The sequence below is a fragment of the Dermacentor albipictus genome, chromosome 2 (assembly GCF_038994185.2).
Source record: "Dermacentor albipictus isolate Rhodes 1998 colony chromosome 2, USDA_Dalb.pri_finalv2, whole genome shotgun sequence".
Lineage (NCBI taxonomy): Eukaryota > Metazoa > Arthropoda > Arachnida > Ixodida > Ixodidae > Dermacentor > Dermacentor albipictus.
In genome coordinates, this window is record NC_091822.1 from 116,415,555 (window position 1) to 116,432,458 (window position 16,904).

Below are 16,904 nucleotides of genomic sequence, written 5' to 3' on the forward strand. Positions count from 1 at the left end.
GAGAGCTAGCACGAAGGTGAATTCACTCGCTGCTGCGGGTTCTATTTTGAAAGATATCGTGCGGTACGGACTGACGGGCGGATGGTTTTTCTTGTTGGGGAAGTATAGAAATGCTTCCGTTATAAAAAAAATTGGAGGACGCTTAAGCTTCGCCTTCAAGAGTGGGACGCGACAGCGTTCCCGTCGACCCGCCAAGGGGTATAAGACAATGCGCTACGGCACAGCAATCACTTACGATGCGCCCCGCATCGGACTTAGCGCCCACCTATCACGCGGTGAGCGTCAAGCAACGCAGCGTTCGGCGCGGCGACGAAACGTGCGCCTGAGCGAACGAAACGAACCAAAGAACTCGGTGTCTCGGAGGGGAAACGGAGGGGAAACAGCCAAACGTCGTGATCGGCACGGGCAGAGAGATAGATAGTAATCTAAACCGGAAGCACGGCGAAGCGTCGTCAGGGGAGAGGGAGACCCGCGACGCGCCTGGCAGCGGTCCCAATGCGCGCGCGGCGCTCCTCCTGTCGGGGCAGCGCCGTACATTGAGAGGAGGGGGTCTTCTGTGTTTGCCGCAAGATGGCTCTGCGTGTGCGGAAAGCGCAGAAGAAATGCAGCGGAAACGCACTTCGCAACTCGTGTAATTGTGACTTCTGTACGTTACATGTTCATAATTACCGATATACACCGCAGTATAACTTTCCACGGCTCGTTTCGAAGGCAACACCGCATTCACTAGAGGCGCGTTTGCACCGCTTGGAAGCATCGAACTCGTGGCTGAGTGGTAGCGTCTCCGTCTCACACTCCGGAGACCTGGGTTCGATTCCCACCGGGCCAATCTTGGAAGTTGCTTTTTATTTATGAAGCGCCTGCCGTGATTTATCGCTCACGGTCAACGCCGCCGACGCCGACACCCGACGCCGACGACACCGGCTTTTCTGCGACACGAGCTCCTTAACGCTATCGCGTTAAAATATCGCAGGGTTCGCGAATTTCGCGATAAGAACCATCACCAATCTACTCCCCCGCCCCCCGCTGAGCGATGCCGTCTTGATCGCCCCCTCCCAACCCCGGGAAAAGGGACACTACCTTTCTATCTCAGTTGAAGAAAAGATGATGAAACGTTAACAACGACAATAACGGCATTTGCTAACGAGTTGTCTTGTCTAACGAGTGGCCTCTGAGATTTGCGCGCGAAGCTGGCGCGCGCGAACCTGAGAGGCCATAATTGGCCGCTTAATAGCATAAAAAGACAAAGATAATGCCAAACGACACAGCTAAAAATTCAAACAAAGAACTGATCTTAGCTATACTGATTGGGGAAAAGAAATAAAAAAAATTAGACAACCGCAACACACGCCACTAAAGCCACCACCGCCGGCATAACGCGGAGGCAACAGTTGGCAACATTCACTCGCGCCACATTGCTTCGTGCGCTTCGTCTCCGCAACGACAGCCGCCATCTTCTCGCGCCTAACGTTTTGTATGGTTTTGTTCTCTGCAATCCGCGCACACAGCTCATCGGTGGCTGCACGTCTGCTCGGCGTCGCAATGCGGCCTGCGTCATTTTCTGGTACTCGCGCAATCGGTGTGAAACATGTCGCATGTGAAATGTTTGATAGAAGTGCCTCACGTCCAAGTCAAGCCGCCGTACGGGTGTATGGCTGTGCGCCCCGTTCTCGGAAGCGTCGACGGGTTTCCGGCATGCGGATTTCAGGTACGTGCAAATGCTTTTAGCCCTCCTATTGAGCTCCGGAGCAAAGCGTGCAATATTTCATGTGAAAGATGCAGTGCCCGTCATGATGGTGTGAATTTCGAGCGGCAAACGAGAACTTTGGCACTTAGAGCACACCGCGGCTGCTGAGTCAGCGTGGAAATTGTTTTACGTTACCGTGATATGTTGCTGTCAGTCTAATCTGCGGCTTGTGGACAGCTAGCCCACTGACTTTTGCTTGTGGCAGCGATAGGTATATAAATGGAAACGGTATTAATTTTCGAGAGCAGAGAGTATTTTCGCTCGATGTTTGGTCGTGTTCATGGCGTTATGAAAGCTAGAAAACTAACTGGCTTGATCGTGCTTAGTTCCAACTCCAAGGGGCGTAACGTTGGCGCTGTACAGTAAAAGCTCGTTAATTCGAACCGCAAGGGGAAGCCGCTTCAGTTCGAATTAACGAAAGTTCGAACTAACGAAAGTGAAGGAGAGCAACAGTACACTACGATTCGGAAGCAGTAGGGCATTTCAGAAATTCGGCGTGTCAGAAAATGATGGCGTGTGCCGCGGGCACACGCCATCTTCAAGTCGAAGCTCTGGGTCCGACTCTGCCACACCACCGATGTACACCGAAACGAACGTTAGCCGAGGCTTAACACCATCACAATTAATCGCGACGGCCGATATCTCCTAAGCTGAAAACAGAGGTGCACAACCGATGAAGACTGCCGAGACAAAGACGCTGAACATGTGAAGGTGGCGAAGGCCCTGATTCATTAGTGCTTGATTGCAAGCGCAACTGCGACGTACAGTCGCGGTCAAAAATACGCGGCCCACGGCTCCAGTCGGCGGAGCGGCCGCGAGCCGCACCGCGGCGCTCGCGTCGGCGCTGCGAGAGTTTGCGCTCTGACGACAGGTATCTCCCTCGCTCTCGGGCGGATACGTAACACGGTTGATAAAGTTCAAGTGCATCGTTCAGCTGTTTCGCAGTTGACGGTCAGGGCGAAAGGGGGCTCCCGTTTGCATGAAGCGTCGCCGCGCTGGTGCCGCTTCGTATCTCGTCTCCCGAGTGTGCGGAGCCGCTGCTGCGCGCGGCCGCTCAGCCGTTCGTGAAGGGCACGGCGCGATTCCTGCTAGCATCGTAGTTGGGTTGACACCTGATGCATGTAACCCGCCGTGGTGGCCTAGTGGCTATGATACTGGGCAGCTGACCCGAAGGACGCGGCTTCGATCCCGGCAGCGGCGGTTGCTGCATTTCAGTTGAGGCGGAATGCTAACGAATGCCCGTGTACTGTGCGACGCCAGCGCACATTGAAGAACCCCAGGTGGTCGATATTTCCGGAGACCTGCACTATGGCGTCTCTCATAGCCTGAGATGCTTTCGGACGTTGCACACTACGAAACCAAAAAGTCATGCTTACGCGCTGTCCGCTTCCGTCTGATCCACCGCACCCGCGTGCTCAAGGCTTGGGTACCAGCATGCATGCACCTCGTTCTCAAATAATATGCCACGGTCGTTCGCTCTCTTAAAGCGGTAGCATGCGAAGAGCCGCCGCATTTGTGAAATCAATGCGCTTGCATTAAAAGCCCCATGTGGAAGAAAAACAGGGTGCGCAATAGGTAGCTACAGGAGGTTCATTATTGTAATAGATAAAAGGGAGGCATTACATGTAAACCATTAATATATTCACCGCTGGCAGCGAAAGAGAAATCTACGAAAAATAATGATCCCGCACGGGTCCAAAAAATGCACTGGGGATTATTAAGTCTGAAGGCGAAAATCACTGCGTAAAATTGATTCGAAACTGCGGGGGTCGTTTGGGTACGGGAGAATAACGTGAAAGAAGTGTTATCGGAATCTTAAGATCTGGGGCAAACTGAAGAAAATGTCCCGAAGTGATGAAATTTATTGCTAGTGCATTGACAATTAAGGCTCTTAAGTGTTATCTCTTACGGGTGCAATGTATCGTCATCATGGATATGAAGAGAAATAAATTGAGATGTTTGTGCCACACCGGCGAGTATAATGGTTTTAACTAGTGCATCGGCCTGATACAATGATAGTCGGATATGAGGTTTTTGAAGGTAAATATGTCATTTTTGAAGGCCTGGTAGAAAGTGTGACTGAGTTTCCCGACCTTTGCACTTACTTCTTTTTTTTTTAAATGATTAAATATATGCTGGCGTTTACCTTTTGTTCGGGATCGGTTTTTTTGTGTGTGTATATATGGTAAGAAAAGGTGCGCTTCTCCTGCCCGCTTGTATTTAAATATTGCTGAGTATAAGTGTACACGTTTGGTAAGTGTACACGTTTGGTAACTGGCGATGATAACAGTATTTAAGACCAAAACAAGATGGTGGTATTTCGAATGCATCGACTCTACGTAATAAATGGCCAGAAAGTGTAGGCTACGCGAATAATTTTTTTATGCGTGTGTTTTCAGAGCGATGATGATTGATTGTGGACACAGCAAGGGTATTTTAAGAATTTTTTTTAATGTGGTTATTCTCGCACATTTTTTAGCCGTTGATCTACCGGCTTCACGTACGATATTACTTCTGAACAATCAAATCTCAAGCCTGCCTAATGCTTTGTGAACGCCGATGACGTTCGCAGCCAGTCCTATTTAGGCTCGCGCGATGGATCGGAGCACTGTTCACCACGGCAGCCGCCGAAAGAGACGCGCAACGATTGTGACACAGCGATTAATTGCCGACATTGAGTGGCAAAAAGCGGATCCCGTTTAAGAACGCGATGAGACATGCGCGATAACAAAGAAAGGACAGGCATGCACAGACAATGGTTTCCAAAGCATGGCATTTTGGGATGATTGGGCATTAAGCTTGCAGTGACTCACACCAAAGATGCTGCATCATCCCAAAAGGCGGTGTTCGTCTCCATGGCGCCTTTTGTCTGGTTGCGTCGGAATAAAAAGCGCGATAACTGATGCGCTTCAACAGCGATTGCAAAGCATGGGTGGCGGATATAAAGCGCAGTGACAGGTTTGAGGTTTTCCATTAGCACAGCGTAAAGCACGCAAGCATGGCGCGACTTGATGCGGTTAAGACGCGAAAGGTGCTAGATCTTTTTATTGCCGGGCGCAGTCGGCGAGCAATAGCTAGAGAGGTTGGATGCTCAAAATGTGCAGTAGACCGGATTTGTCGCTCGTTTATGGCCACACGCCGAGTGGAGGACGCACCTCGATCAGGAAGGCCTTTGGCGACGACGGTGGACCAAGACATGGCAATCGTTGCAGCTGTCAGCTGCGAGCCCGCTATAACTGCTCTCGAGATCAAGAGGGAGCTTGAACTTCCGGTATCAGTTTCAACTATTAAGCGCAGGCTGTATGCCGCTGGTCTGAAGAGCAGGGTGGCATGTCAAAGGCCGCGCATGAATGAGTCGGAAAAGCGAGCCCGGTTGGAGTTGGCGACAGAGCACTTGTCTTGGCAGCAGGAAGACTGGAGAGAAGTCGTCTTCAGTGACGAATCAACATTTGTCACCAAGTGGGACCAGCAGCGCAGAGTGTGGAGACTCCTCGGCACGAGGTAAGCCAGTTTCTGTGTAACCGAATACATTACGAATACTGTCTCTCTTTACAAGGTGCATTGGTTACGCTGCTTTGTGGAGCTCAACATCCCAAGCCTACACATGAGCTCTGAGGGATGCTGCATGTCAGGCTGCGAGCTAATTTAGACTGCGTAAGGTTCTTTTAACGTGCACTGTTATTGTAAAATACACAGGCGTCTTTCATTTGTAAGCAGAGTGATTTATTACAAGTGTTGGATCTGCGCAGTCAATGCGAATTTCAGTGTGAAATTAACGCACATTTTACAGATACGACGAGCAGTACATCCAACAAGTGGCAGCTAGTGGGCGCTGCTCTATCAGCGTGTGGGGCGCCGTTACCTGGCAAGGACTTGGACCGCTGCATCTTATTGATGGGAACCTGACCGCGGACCAATAGACTCGAATTATAGAGGAAGTCCTTGTTCCCTTTGCGCTGGAAGGCCCATTCAAAGATGGGGTATATATTTTTCAGCAAGACAGGAGCCCTATCCACACCGCGAGGTAAGGAGAATCTCTGTCGTATTTAGAGATTATAACCTTATTTGCACCGTGATGAAAATTCTTGGCAACGTCTCTCTAAACACCTCCCACAGAAAGAAAACAGTGAAAGGACTTTAATGTGTAAACATTCTCGGTGGTTAAGTGAAGACAGCTATGTGTACCATAACGAAGGAAAAGACACTTGCAGCACATTTCTAGTAAGCCTTGGATTCAATAAAATCGATTCACTATGTTCCTAATGCAAAGCACGTTTAGCCTGTCATTACTCCAAGATAGAGTGCGCGGAGGTCGGGGGGATGGAGAGAATGAGGCTTAACGTCCCGATGCAGCTCAGGTTATGCGAGGCACCGATGTGGAAGGCTCCTGGAATTGCGACGAACGGGAGGGGTAATTAAAGTGCTCTCACATTTTGCGCGCACGCACGCGCCCACGCACGCACGCACGCACGCGCACACACTCACGCGCGCACACACACTGCCTGACTATCACTCCAGCGTGTTAGGCTCTCACGAGAGAATAGAACATCCGCTAACGTTTATTCTTTTTCTACAAAGAAATATCCCGTTTCTTAATCAAACATTTCATTCCTCTATTAATTCCTGCCTTTGCGTATTGTGACTCTCCTATTTTTTTCCCTCATTGCTACGCAGGAAAGTTGGAAAAACGCTTCAAGAACTTGGCATCCAAGTATTGCCATGGCCCCCAAAGGGGGCAGACCTCAACATAATCGAAAACGTATGGGGACAAATGAAAAGGCGACTGGCCCGTCGTTCCATTTCAGCTCAGAGGCGAGAGGATTTGTGGAGGGCAGTCAAAGAAGAATGGGACCACCTTCGTTCGCTCCCCGCTCTCGTTCCGGCATTGTACGCCTCCATTCCCGGGCGGCTTCGAGATGTGGTCGCTGCCGGGGGGGCGTTCACCAAGCATTAGGCAGGCTTGAGATTTGATTGTTCAGAAGTAATATCGTACGTGAAGCCGGTAGATCAACGGCTAAAAAATGTGCGAGAATAACCACATTAAAAAAAATTCTTAAAATACCCTTGCTGTGTCCACAATCAATCATCATCGCTCTGAAAACACACGCATAAAAAAATTATTCGCATAGCCTACACTTTCTGGCCATTTATTACGTAGAGTCGATGCATTCGAAAAACCACCATCTTGTTTTGGTCTTAAATACTGTTATCATCGCCAGTTACCAAACGTGTACACTTACCAAACGTGTACACTTATACTCAGCAATATTTAAATACAAGCGGGCAGGAGAAGCGCACCTTTTCTTACCATATATACACACACAAAAAAACCGATCCCGAACAAAAGGTAAACGCCAGCATATATTTAATCATTTAAAAAAAAAAGAAGTAAGTGCAAAGGTCGGGAAACTCAGTCACACTTTCTACCAGGCCTTCAAAAATGACATATTTACCTTCAAAAACCTCATATCCGACTATCATTGTATGAGGCCGATGCACTATTTAAAACCATTATACTCGCCGGTGTGGCACAAACATCTCAATTTATTTCTCTTCATATTCATGATGACGATACATTGCACCCGTAAGAGATAACACTTAAGAGCCTTAATTGTCAATGCACTAGCAATAAATTTCATCACTTCGGGATATTTTCTTCAGTTTGCCCCAGATCTTAAGATTCCGATAACACTTCTTTCACGTTATTCTCCCGTACCCAAACGACCCCCGCAGTTTCGAATCAATTTTACGCAGTGATTTTCGCCTTCAGACTTAATAATCCCCAGTGCATTTTTTGGACCCGTGCGGGATCATTATTTTTCGTAGATTTCTCTTTCGCTGCCAGCGGTGAATATATTAATGGTTTACATGTAATGCCTCCCTTTTATCTATTACAATAATGAACCTCCTGTAGCTACCTATTGCGCACCCTGTTTTTCTTCCACATGGGGCTTTTAATGCAAGCGCATTGATTTCACAAATGCGGCGGCTCTTCGCATGCTACCGCTTTAAGAGAGCGAACGACCGTGGCATATTATTTGAGAACGAGGTGCATGCATGCTGGTACCCAAGCCTTGAGCACGCGGGTGCGGTGGATCAGACGGAAGCGGACAGCGCGTAAGCATGACTTTTTGGTTTCGTAGTGTGCAACGTCCGAAAGCATCTCAGGCTATGAGAGACGCCATAGTGCAGGTCTCCGGAAATATCGACCACCTGGGGTTCTTCAATGTGCGCTGGCGTCGCACAGTACACGGGCATTCGTTAGCATTCCGCCTCAACTGAAATGCAGCAACCGCCGCTGCCAGGATCGAAGCCGCGTCCTTCGGGTCAGCTGCCCAGTATCATAGCCACTAGGCCACCACGGCGGGTTACATGCATCAGGTGTCAACCCAACTACGATGCTAGCAGGAATCGCGCCGTGCCCTTCACGAACGGCTGAGCGGCCGCGCGCAGCAGCGGCTCCGCACACTCGGGAGACGAGATACGAAGCGGCACCAGCGCGGCGACGCTTCATGCAAACGGGAGCCCCCTTTCGCCCTGACCGTCAACTGCGAAACAGCTGAACGATGCACTTGAACTTTATCAACCGTGTTACGTATCCGCCCGAGAGCGAGGGAGATACCTGTCGTCAGAGCGCAAACTCTCGCAGCGCCGACGCGAGCGCCGCGGTGCGGCTCGCGGCCGCTCCGCCGACTGGAGCCGTGGGCCGCGTATTTTTGACCGCGACTGTACTTGATTCGCTGTGTTTTGGTGCTTGCCGTGCCATCTCCGCACAACATTAGCAGCTGTACAAGATTTGCAATGCCTCCGAGATTCGCAACGGGCAAGAAGTCTCGGAGGTTACGTAGAACGGAGAGGCGGCAGCCGCCGCTGCCTTCTGGCTGACCCTGCGTCGGTTAGATTTTTTTCCGATTTTGCCTTCTCTCGCCGTTCTCTCCGTTTCGGAGGCAATACAACCTTGTGTGTAGGCAGTAGGCGCGTTTCTCTGGCCGTGTGCCAGGCGAGCGTAGTTCGAATTATCCGTGAGGGAACCTTCTCGCGTTCGAATTAACGGACTTTTTTATACATAGACTTCTGTGGAGCTTGGCCGGACCAAATCGTACAGTTCGAATTATCCATAAATTCGATTATTGAAGTTCGAATTAACGAGCTTTTACTGTATATGTTTGTTTTCGGTGTCATATGAGTACCACTTTCATGCTTTTGTTGCATGAGAGTGGTTGCTGCTACATGCCTTCTGGGCAGAACACAATAAAAGCAATTTCCTCACTCATACGTATGCAATGTGACGTAACAAAATTTTCAGCGTTTTATTCGGAGCGTAAATATACAGTATAGTTTGGTAAGAAACTCAAATTCTGTCTTAGCTTAGTAGGCGTGAAACAAGTGAAACTCTCATTCCTTTTCGAATTATTCGCCCGAACCGCACCGCCCGCAGATGCGTCATCGGGTAATTGACAGTAGCTTCGCTACGTGAGTTGTTTTATGCGCCAATATTGGCCGGTTAATTATCCTGTTAATTTATGCCGACGCTCGTTCGTCTTGATTTTAAGCGGTTACTATCCCCGAGTACCGAACGATGCCAAACTTGTGAGGTGTAGCAAACGCGGGAAATTCAAAGTGGCGTGGCTGCAAGTTCCTGTTTTTACGTTTCTTGCATTCAACGCCAACAGACACAGTATCACTGATTTATTTTCCATTTCTGCTGTACTTGATCAATCTAATGTGACAACTGCGTTTGCTCTTTAATGTTCTCCATTTACTGTGTATTCAGCTTGGCTGCCGCCCTCTCTTCAGAGGATGCCGCTGTGATAGCTCTTTCGTATAGCACATGCCTCTAGGCCCTTGTGTTTCAAGGGCTCTGGCGAGGCAGCAGTGCTCCAAGTAATTTTACCATCCTATATATTTTCTATTTTGCATCATTCTTCCACGATGGATTTTAATGTTCATAATATTCGTCATTTGTCATCACCATAATTTTATAGCACGTAGATTTTACGCACTTTACAGCGACAATTTTTAGGCCAATTCACAGCCAAGTCACATCTTCCATAATACATCGTCAACATTACCACTTGTCATGGCGCTCTTTGGTCAAACCTGGCCCTTGCGCCATAAAACACCACGCATCATCATCATCAGCTTGGCTGCCAGAAAATGCTTGAATTTCTTTCAGTATCAAAGTGACGAAATATTTCACTGACGGCCGTGTGTGAAACACGCAAGATGACAAAACTGATAGCAAAATGATGAGATATTTCTTTTATAGCGTTTGGACTCGACTTTTGGTGAGGATGTCGATCGACCTTGGGCCTGGTGACAGCACACCCGACATCGCCAAAGTGCAGCCTATCAGTTGAGTGCCCCCGAATGGACCATCAACATCGGAAAATGAAGCAGAGCCAGGTAGGGGCAATTTTTACTTTGGAACAGAATACTGACAGCTGCCTCTTTTTTTAAGAATTAAATAACACATTTACAAACCAATCCTTTCTCTTTGTGCAGCCTATATAGAATTGTTTTTTGCTTGTTATACAGACCTTCAGAAAGCAGTTCTTCTGAACCCTTTTTACATGCACAAATAAATAAAGAGGAGTGCGCTTTCTGAAGAAATTGATACACTGAAATGTGCGTTCGACACACAGTGAGATGTAAAATAACCAACTTTAAAGCGGTAAAAAAAGTTTGAAACATGTTCTAACATCATAACCCGCCTTGTCATACGGATCTAAATATAACAGCAACAGAAGTGCATGCAGAGAAGTGTTTGTAAATGTTTGCAAGATATATACATTGTCTAAGAAATTGTTTTTATTTACTTGGAGCTTCTTGGTGCCATGGCAGTGCAGTAAAAGCTCAAAATGATGCCCCTGCTCCTAATAAAGCACCTTTAAATTTTAAAATTAAATTATGGGCTTTTACATTACAAAACCTAAAGTTTTGGGAACCTGGCTTCTTTAATATACACCTGAATCTAAGTGCATAAGCGTTATTGCATTTTACCCTCATTGGAGGGCAGCTGCCATGGCCTAGATTGAAGCTGGGACCAGCATGACTGAGCAGCATGGCATCATAGTAAGTGGGCTATAACACCAGGTCAAAATGAGAAATACCGCTTAGAACTACCAACTTCTTGGCTCACAAGCACTTTGCACTAAGTTAGAGGAGTATGGAGTACTGACAGCGACCGTTTATGTACCAATTTCTTTTTAGGCTGACTCCATTATTAGGGTGCGAAGCTTCAATTAGTCAAAACTAGCCTAAATTACAGAACCAGCTCAAAACACGCACCATGTATAGCTGGATTTGAATGGAGTCAATTCATGTCGCCGAAAATGGAAGTGGCAGTCACACTATTGCATGCATTTTGACTAAAACATAGTCAATAATAATTAATCAATTTCTAAAGTATTCTTTTCAAAAAGTTTTTTTCAAGCACGAAAGGAGGAGCCAAATGGTGTTCAGGTGCAGGAGCGGTTAGTTGCACGGCACTTCTTGCATGTGTTCACTGGCTTCTGTCAAGCTTGAAAAAAAAATTTGTTGCACCTACTGAGCAGTAGAAAGCTGGATTGGGAATTTTTCAGGATGCTCTACAATTTTCGCACTGACACTTTTGCTTTGAATAAAATATTTGAGCAGTTAAATAATTGTTAATAACTAATTACCTAATTAGAAAAAATGCAAGAATTGGTTTCACTTCCTCAAAACCATGGCAAACGACATTACCTTGGTGCTGTCCAGCTACGTGGCACTTGTACATATTTAAAGCTTGCACATGTCATACAGACAACCTGGTAATTACAAGGCATATATAGATGTGGCTAAGTTGTGTGAGCCAGCCATGTCTAGCGAATCATCAGAAACAGCCATGTTTCTTTGACTTAAGGGCATGATAAGATTTACATGCTCGACACCTTGTATCAGTGTGCTCTAGGCCTGTTCGTAGTTCTGCTGATACATAAACAATATTTCTCCACGTGTAAGCTCATATGCATCTTTCAAGTATATTGCCTCGTGTGTCCAAAATAAACCATCTTCGCGCTTCCTTCATTATATCTTCATATGTTGCTGTGCTAAATTTTTAACATGCAACTGCACAAATTTTCATCTAGTTTTCATATTTCCTCGTTGTTTAGTGGCTTTATTTCTGAACAAGTTGTTTTCGTTAAACCCTTTTGCACACAGCAGTACTCAGCATTTCAGCTTAGAGTAGGTTTTTTTTTCAGATTGACATTAATACACCTTGCCTGGGCAATGTAAGGCATTCTACATAACATGGCCCTGCAATAATGTTTTATAATGCATTCCAGCATCATGCAAAACTGTTTACTTACCAGATTAGAATATTTATAAGTGTTGGAAGTAACAGAACTGGAAAAAGCCAGCAGATAATGAGGCCAAGGAAAGCATACAGGAACATGTTTTAAGTTTTTTTATATGAAGTATAGAAATGATAAATTCTAGGTAAGTGAAAGTGAATTAAAAGATATCCACCTGTGGGTGGGGAACGGACCCATAACCTTCACATTACGCATGTGATATACTAACCACTGTGGTACTACGGCCGTGTTCGAGCGTCGACAATCTGAGGGGCCATTGTGGACGGTTGAATGCTGCCTCGGTGGCACAGTGGTTAGTGCATCGCATGCCTAATGCAAAGGCTGTAGGTTCGTTCTCCCCCCATGCCTGGTTGTTTTTTTTTACCATTTTCATTTCCCTTTATCATTTCTACATTTAAATAGAAAATTACAAATAAGTTTCCACGTGCCTTCCCTGGCATCTTCCAGCTGTGATTCAGAAAAATTTTGACCCTCAGTATCCTTTCTTCTCGTTTGGAAGAACAGGAGCTTCATTTTAAAAATAATGAATTCACCTTGTTCAGTATCTCAGTGTGGTCTCAAATCTTATCACAGCATGTGTATTACTAAGTGAAGTTTTTGGTAAGGTGATGATATAGCATGGGACCTAATTAGTAGCGTTTGTGTACAGATATATGACTAGTCTGTGCTACTCGATCATAAACAATTTACCATAGTGAACATTCATCACAGTTGGCTTTGCAATGTTTATGAAAAATACCACAATTGCCTACTAGACATGTGACTGCACTAAAACTTGGAATTAATGAGCAGTAAGATTTATAGGACAGCAAAACTTAGTTTATTACTCCTGTTTCTGCCATAGTTTCTTACAGTAATTACTAGAGGGAACTCTGGTGCTGGAGTCGTACCACCATGGGAATGATGGGAAGCACATGAATTTGTCTGATATTCGTGCTTGTGAATTCAGACGTTCTTTTGGCTTCGTATATTATACGCTATATAAATCTTATTGTCGTAAATTTCAGCGCAGTCTGTACTCTTCGAAGTGCAGAAGACGGCGCCAACACGCACAATTGCTATTAATTGCAACGATTGAGCTTGTCCACGTGGCCAAATCGAAAGGCGCCAAGCGTCTCTAGGCACTGGTATGCCCGCGATAAATTTATCATGGCGTTGCACTCGCTTGTCGTTACATGCCTCCGTGGCTTAATGGTTTCAATATCAGACTTCTGTTCTAGAGTTCCTGTGTTTGAATCCTGTCGTCGGACGATTTTAATGTTTATTTATTTATTACACAGTTTATTGTTGAAGATGACTAGTTTACAAAGTCACAAAGCCGTTTGAAGCCAAACAGACGAAGTTTAGGCAAATCCATGTACTTCCCATAATTTCCATGCTGGTACAGCCGTTCTTGTTGGATCTCCTGTGGACACTAACGTCAGAGTTCCCTCTAGTAATTATTGTATGAAACTCTTATTTCTCCACCTCACTCGTGTAGAAGCGGCACCACACCTGCTGCGTAAACATGCACTACCTTTTGGCCAAGTGCAGGGAATGCTGTGAACTCGCCCTGTACAAAGCCTGCACTAAGTAAAACAAATCACAACATACAGTTGCTGCCACGTTGAACTGGTGGAATGAGTAGTGAAATGCAGCACCTCCTGAACTAGTTCAGAAAGTGCAGGTTAATCAAGTGGAGATTATATAGTAACAGAAGTTGGTTGATTCTGCATTACATTCACGAAATATACTTCATGATACTTTTCCATTTATTTCCTCAGTTATTAAGAATCCCTTTTGCATTGTTGGACAAAACTACAGAATGCCAACATATTTTCTAGCATTGACTGGTAGCAAACACGTCAAAACTTGTTCTAGTTTCTGGATTGCCTCTTTAGCCGTTAACCCCCAAGTTAATTCCGGAAGAATGTACCAAATTTTTTACGTACTCAATTTTTCGGTGTCATTCTCATTCTAAAAATATATTACTTCATTGGTTTCTGGTTAGAAATAACACAAAAATAAGAGCTGCCCTTCAGGGCAGCTTTCCCTCAATGCCGACTGTAACTCATCTTTGACAATAAGAGCAGCATATCATCGGGCAGAAAGAGTGCGACTCGTCATTGGCGATATTGGTACTACCTCCAGTCGCTAGTACAGCTTGGGATCAATGGTTAAAGGTTGCGACTTTGTTGCTGCCTAATTTTAATTCTGCAGCTGTTACACTTGGGTGTAGCGTGTGTATGTACGTGTGCATGCATTAAAATGACTTCACGCTAGAGCAAAGCAACTGCAGTGCAGAGAGGCATTAGTCATCTTTATATATTTGCTTTGTAAAAATGCACTAAGTTTATCTTTTGCAGTATAGACTTGGCGCTCATTGGCCAAAGATGCCCTTGTGCTACTAAAACCTATCAATTATTTCGCTTTCGGTCTGTGAGTTTTAATTTGTTTTTCTTGAACTGTGCGATTCCCACTCACAGGAGTGCCTGTCATCTGAGGTGTTCCTTTTTCAATCAAGAATGTTTAGGTTGTGTTTGTGAAACTCGATTTCTTGCCTCAAACGAGCTTGTGCAAACTAACCAAGCTGATAATTCTACCTGCTTATATATTAAATATGTTGCAGTTATGAACCCTCATAATGAATGACACATAGTATAAAAATTTTATCTAATAAAACAATTTAACGAAAATTTTCATGTTTTTCGTCTTCATGTTCACTTCTCTACTCTAGTGTCCTGTCTGCATGCCTCACTTCGTTTTTTTTTGCATATTAAATATCGTATAAACGTAACCATGCTTTTTTACCACAATACAGGGGGAAAAGGTTCCGGTAACACCATGCATTCAGTATGGTGGCCCAGATGTGTATGCAAGCAACCTCCTTCATCTGGACCAAGAACTACTCTGCAGTGTCTCGCAGACTTCCATGCGAAGCCCTCAACATTCTCGTCTCAGTGGAATGGCTGCTCATCTATCTGCGTGTCCATCACCAAGACGGCCAGTTGTAAAGCTCCTGTACCCGTTTAAGAGAGCTTAATGATTTTTTTATTTAGTTTTCATGGTTGGCCGTAGAATCTTAACATTTTTGATGTTTCTAACATTTTTACCTGGCACAAAGTGGTGAAATAACTTTAAACCAGTGTAATGTATTTAAGTGATGCTCACTCTAATGCCTATCTGGTTTTGTTTGTGTTTAAGAAATTTGAATGTCTAATAAGTTAACGGCATTTGAATTTGTCATCATGGCTCGTTTCAGTGAGCTGCTAGGAAATAAGACGCAAGGATTATCACACGCCAGTTGTAGCATTTTTGTTTTCATGAGTAAAGTATACACGTTTCAAAAGATGGAAAGTGAGGAAAAAGCCTCAAGAACATAATCAACCTAGGATTGTCATGTCCTTACAACTCTGCAATGACTAATGCCTCATACATCTTGGGAGCACATTGGTCGCAATGCCTACAGGTATAGTTGATAAGAGAATAGCTTGCACTCAGAGTTGCCACGCAGTTGATGGCTGATGGCTTTTGTTTGTCGTCGTCATGTTACTACTATGTATTGAACATTCATTTAGATGTGCTGCGGTTTTTTGCAGTCACCTATATATATGTTCTTCGTTTCAATAAACATTTAGTTGAGAGTTAGCGCTCATCCTCTCTGCTTCTAGTCTGTCCCGTGTCACTTCGCGCTACAATCCAAGATCATGTTACTGTACCAACTCGCCCAACTTTCTATCCTTGTGTTAAAGACAGACTCTGACTTGTTCTTACTTATGTGACCGGTTATTTTTGTGCTTTATAATAAGATGCAGTGCTTTTCGAATGAAAACATGTAATAGTTCGTAATCAGGTTAATTAAAAAAACTGTTCTGCTTAAAATTTAATTGAGCAAGCCTGTGCCATTATTCGGTGCTTATGTCTTTGTATTGGTATGGTTTTACTCCTTATTTTCCTTCTTACACTTAAAATGTGCAAACATTATTATGTAACCGTTTCTCTTTAATGAAATAAATACTTCTGCCATTTCGTCACAAATTATACAATGATTTTGTTCAATTACATAACCTTAGACTAGCTGATTGTTATTCTGGTAGCTTAACTTACCATGCCTGTGGAATATTCTATGCAAGCACATGGTGAAAAATAAACTAAATTATTGGGTATAAGCAGGTCACTGGCAGTAAATGGAGCATACATATATTTCAGGAAATAGTGCATGCTTATATATTGAGCAGCATGCACAGCTACACATGCTGTTTTGTTCGTAAAGGCTGAAACATTATTCGGCGTGGAAGCACTTTGTTCTTTGGCTTTCAGTGCTACCTTTAAGTCATATGTGTGAAAGTACTAGTAGAAGCATCCCGTGGAGATAAATGACAACTTCGATGAATAGAGGTATAACATGTGTGCTTAAAACGGCAAAAAACTTCTTGACAGGCAAACGTATGCTTCTCTAGTACTGCACTTGTTACCGTCGCCAATCCATGCATTGCTTGCGCTCTATTGCATTCAATATGAGCTACAACAACGAGCTGTGTTCTCTTTCCCTCCTGGTCGAGCTGGTGTTGCGAAAATTTTTGAACAAGAAAAGTGGAGGTTTTTAATTATTTCTGAAATGCATGTAACCATGCTTTTGGCTGTGTGCTGTTTCCACGGGGTTATAAGTACTGGTGCACCAAGGTGCGGGAGATCCTGTGTCCTTAGTGCAGCGCGCATTGTTATTGCGCTCTGCATCCTGCCGGCAGTATACTATCACTGCAGAGGAAGATTACGAAAAGCATGGCCTGTGTGCCTTGCTGCAATGGCGAAACCTTAAATTGTTTGCCTGAAAGGGT

At 45.0% G+C, this 16,904-nt stretch overlaps 1 protein-coding gene and 2 long non-coding RNA genes across 6 annotated transcripts in view; all 3 read left to right on the top strand.

Moving 5' to 3' along the window:
* LOC135917828 (calcium/calmodulin-dependent protein kinase kinase 1) overlaps nucleotides 1-16,904 on the top strand; it is a 276,923-nt gene that overhangs the window by 141,428 nt on the left and 118,591 nt on the right. The window lies entirely within an intron of this gene.
* On the top strand, nucleotides 1,437-15,280 carry LOC135917840 (uncharacterized). Its single transcript, XR_011511830.1, has 3 exons — nucleotides 1,437-1,708; nucleotides 10,017-10,153; nucleotides 14,888-15,280. It is a non-coding gene; the product is annotated as an uncharacterized lncRNA (long non-coding RNA).
* On the top strand, nucleotides 5,035-6,792 carry LOC139055524 (uncharacterized). Its single transcript, XR_011511829.1, has 3 exons — nucleotides 5,035-5,248; nucleotides 5,538-5,771; nucleotides 6,422-6,792. It is a non-coding gene; the product is annotated as an uncharacterized lncRNA (long non-coding RNA).